We start from the raw sequence: 4,988 nt of genomic DNA, 5'->3' as shown, positions 1-4,988 counted from the left end.
AAAATCAAGAAGACAATAGCACTGTCTGAGATTGAGAAAGTACCTATCAGACAAGTATTTCCAGAAGTGGTTCCTTCTGTTCGATCCATTACTTCTGCGACTGCACAAGCTACTGCATCTATTCCAGCACCACCTATTGCTTTTGTTTTCAAGCCATCATCTAGAATAGTGATTCGAGAATCAACTAGTGGGTCCTCTGCTTTCCGACCCATCGTGCCTATTTCTTCATCTGATAAAGGCAAAGGGAAAATGGTCGAAGAACCACCAATTTTTGGATACAAAACAACTGTAACCAGCGGCGTTGATCTTCATCTAGCAGAAATTGAAACCTCTGCAAATGATGATATGAATTTTTTTGATGAGTGGCACTCAGTTCGTCTTTTCCATTCTTTTGCTTACTTTAAGACAAAAGGGAACTATGCCAAAATGATGAATGCAGAGAAGAGAATTTTTCAGCTTGCAAAAACGGAAAATGTCATCGAGGCCTTGCGCAGAAGAAGTTTCATCCTCGATCAGCTGAAATGTCAGAAGCTAGAATCGGTTCTGAAAGTTCTTGAATCGAATTTTGATCCTAGTGTTCCTACTGCTGTTCAGGATCAAAATGTTATTGTGATTCTATCTGACAAGTTCAAACAGATGCGTGAGCAACTTCTTGCTCAAGAACAAGGCTTTGGCGAGCCTATTGTTTATCACATTGGCCTTGTTCCAGACTTTCAACAGACTCAGACAGTTGAGAAAAGGACCACAGCCTCACCAAAGGCTTCTGCTCTCAGTACTCCTGCATCTCCGACTAGGCCCATTCCGTCCTCGTCGCTATTATCTATACATGAACTGGCTTCGGTTGAAGAAGTCATTGAGTCGATTGCTCCCACAGTCTCTACCACTCTCGAAGTAGCACCGGCTACTTCATTACCACCTTCTGCTTCTCCGACCCCAGTGCAACATATAGCAGAACCAGATGCTTCTTCTTTATTGCCAAATTTAGAGATATTTTCTGCTGCTCATCTAGCAGAAATGCACATTCTTCTGGATCAGCCTTCTGCACCTTCTACTGAAGAACCATCAGACTCACAGGCTGTTATTGCACCAACAAAAGAAACTTTGGCCTCTGACTTGGCCGTTCCCGCTGAAGAAATTGTTCTTCCACTGGTTGATGCTGAACTTACTGTCTCTACACTTCCAGAAGAAGGCACAGCAGACCCTGGTCCTTCTACTACTTTGGTGGATACTAATCTTGTTTCTACTGCGTTGACTATCTCTCATCCTGTTCTGACTGAGACGAACTCTCGTCTTCTGAGATTAAGCAACGCATGCTTGTGCGAACTCCCTCCCCGGAATCAGATGCATTTAACCTGGAATTTCAGATTGAGTCTCTACAACGGGAACTCAACAACGTATTTGACTTAGTGAAACGAATGTCCTGTGAAAACATTTCAGAATTCAGTGGTGCTCAATCTTTCAGAGAACGAATGGGCAAACACATCTATAACACGGCGGAAACCATGGACAAGATGTATGCTGAAACCGTCGTTTTCAGACAGGCTATATCGAGAACTCACAGTAACATCGTGCTTGCTCAAACTGATATACTCAACCGAATCACCGAGCATGATGATCTCTTTCGATCATTTTCCACTTCTTTGGAACTTATGGATGCCAAGATTGATTCACAAAATCAATCTCTCACTACACTGAATGATCGCATCTCTTCTCAAACTCCGTATCTGGAGATGCTAACCAATGGCATTCAGAACATATCTGGAAGAATGAATGATCTCTTCGCCCATGTAGTTGCGGCTGATGCCAAAAAGGGGGAAGATAGAGGAGATCCAGCAGGAGCTAGACAATCAGAAGATGAAGCTGAACCTTCAAACAGAAGATTTCAAGAACCTCAGAATGAAGAAGTCATCTACAGGGATATTGAAACTGATTGCTCATTTTCTTTGATACTTTATTGACATTATCCTTTTGTTTAAATGATTATCTGCTTTATTTAACGACTTTCTACTGTTTAGGTTTTGGCATCACCACAAAGGGGGAAATTGTTAGACATGAATTTTATTGTGGCGATAATTAACTAAAACCAGCAGACCAAAACAATAGACTATCTTATCAGAAGCTACTGGTCTAATAAAACTAAACCAGTAGAAAGGATAGTATTACAAAACCAGTAGAGGACGTTTCCTAACGTTGCTACCTTTATTGTTACCGTTAAAGAGTTCCTAGTACTAGTATTAATTGCAGCATTAAATACTATACGGAGTCATTTAATGCACTTTACCCAATTAAGTATAAAACAAGACTGATTGTTTTATAGCTTTTTGTGCAGGAACCTCTTTTGGTAATAAAGCTGATTGTATCAGCTATCTGAGGACATCCTCTGATTGTGAACGTTGAACTCAGTCGATTATATATACATGGATCAAATCCTTATACGACACGACTCTTCGCTTAACATTATTCTTCAAGGATCAAAGCTATTTTTCACTGATAAGACAATCTCGATATTCCTTGAATACTTAGAGTTCAACACAAAGAAAAGTAGCACACGCTTCATAGCTTTTATCTGATCTTTTGGAGATCATCTTATGCTACTGATTCTTACACTCTTCACAATCTTTACATCACTTATACTTTATCAAGAAGAGTTTGTAATCTGAAAAGAGTCTTTTCAGAACTTTGTGTTTCGCATTTTTGTGAGTTGAGTAACTAAGAGTTTCAGTAGGCTGAGGTGTAAGTCCTTCTGAAGTGGGTGTGTACAAGAGCTGTACTGTAATATCCAAAGTCTTTTAGTTATACCTTCTGGAAACAGGAGAAGGGGAGACGTAGAAGAGTTTATTTTCGAACTTCCATAAACAACTGTTGCCTACTGTTTTTGTAGTAGCCTGAATTCCAAATTGGGTAATTAACGGATTAATGGTGATTAAGAAGGTTTAATGTGTAATTTTGACCATGGTCATGATCGGACGGACCGAAGATGGTTCGGTAGCACCGAAGAGTTCGGACGATCCGAAGTGGGTTCGGTGGATCCGATCATGAGGTGTCAAGAGTTGATCGACACGTCAGTTTGCATGCAAGTTCGGATGATCTGAAGTGTAGGTTCGGTGGATCCGATCATGAGGTGTCAAGAGCCGATGGACACGTAGGAGTTCGGACGTTCCGAAGTGTGTTCGGTGGATCCGAACATAGCCTATAAATAGTGCTCGGAATTCCTCATTTTGGATTGCAAATTCTTGAAGTTGTGTCTCCTAGTTGAGAGGTTTGGAAGGTTTCTAGGGTTAGTTGTTGGTCGAGCGATAGCCAAGAGCTGCCAGGATTGGTAGCGTAGCGACGCCTGAGTTACGAGGCAATCGACATCAAAGGGCTGTCGACGGACGAAGGTAAACCCTAAACCTTTGGTAGTACTGGTTTTGCTAGTCTAGCATGGTAGTATTGTTCATTGGGTATGCTTTTGATGCGTAGGCTTGTTCTAGACCTGATTAGCGGTGTTGCATAAGGCTAGGCTTGCTGTGATAGAGGTACGAAAGTACTATCCGAGATATCCTGGTCGAGTATACATCCTTATATGTGTTGCATGATTATGTGGTGCATTGATATATGTCATATGATGCATGCTATTATGTCACGTTTTATGATGCATGTTGCATTTCATGTTGAGCCGTATCTCCTTTGAGATAGCCTTTACTGTTGAGCTGTATCTCTTTCGAGATAAGCTATATCTTGTGGGGCCGCTCAGCCCTGTCTTGTCTTGTGGACGCATGGACACCGAGAGTACACAGTGGCCGACGGGTCCGGAGGGCTTCGGTGATCCGGGACATTTTAGGTCCACGTCTGTTCTTGTAGTGGATGCAGTGACCCAGAGGAGTACCGCGCGGCACTATCCACTTGGCGCCTCTAGACTGAGCATTTTGAGATCCTTTGTTACTCCTGTTTTCTTGACTACCCTGGTATCATATCATAGCATGTGCATTTCATATAGGTTTGTATACTCATACTTTTGTACTGGGCGTTCTTATCGCTCACGTCCTCGGTTTTGTTTATCTTGGACACCCCATTCCCACGGGGCAGGCCTCAGGTTGGACAGCTCAGGAGGAGGAGTAGGAGGAGGAGGACGTGAGTAGCTGGTTGGTTTAGTTTTCAGTACTATTTTATTCGATATGGTTGTACCGAATATATATTTTTTGAGTTGTTCTGATTTCGATTGGGTTGTATAACTATTGTCGTTAGCCTTATTTCCGCTGTTATCTCTGATTACTATTAATTAAGTTAATCGCATGCTTAGTTCTTGATTAGTAGGTGATTCTGGAACGGGTCACTACATTTATGGTATCAGAGCATGCTTACGATTTTGGGATATAGATTCTGTTTTGGGATTTTCGTTGACCATTTTACCATTTTCCCCATTCTATCTTGTAGCGATGGCTGACCACTTTGGTGATGAGAGTAGTCAGGGAAGTGTAGGTCGTTGGGGTGACCAGGACGATCGTAGGCGTCATCGTGAACATCGTCAGCGTCGGGATGGTCCTAGGCGTTTTGATTTGCACCGTTTCATTCAGATGGGGCCTAAGCCTTTAGTCGGCGGTGAGACTCCCGATGATGCTGAGGATTGGTTAGAGCGCATGGAGAGTTGTTTCCGTGCATTCCAGTGCACCGAGGAGCAGCAGATGGAGACCCTTGGTTTTTTTCTCGAGGGCCGTGCGCGCAAGTGGTGGCGATCGACTTCTGCGCCGATAGTCCAGTCTCAGGGTAGGGTGACTTGGGCCGATTTTCGTGCAGCTTTCATGCAGCTGTATTTTCCTCCAGCCCTTCGCCAGGCAAAGACGATTGAGCTCCTGAATCTTAAGCAGGGGAGTATGTCTGTTGATGAATATCAGCAGAAGTTCTTCGAGTTGTTACCCTTTGCCCCTCATATCAGTGGCAGTTCTGAGGCCAAGTATGACCATTTTCTCCAGGGTCTTAACCAGGAGATTTTTGATCGAGTCACTGTC

This window comes from Primulina eburnea, chromosome 10, assembly GCF_022965805.1.
Source record: "Primulina eburnea isolate SZY01 chromosome 10, ASM2296580v1, whole genome shotgun sequence".
NCBI classification, from domain to species: Eukaryota; Viridiplantae; Streptophyta; class Magnoliopsida; order Lamiales; family Gesneriaceae; genus Primulina; species Primulina eburnea.
This window is presented reverse-complemented; position numbering follows the sequence as displayed.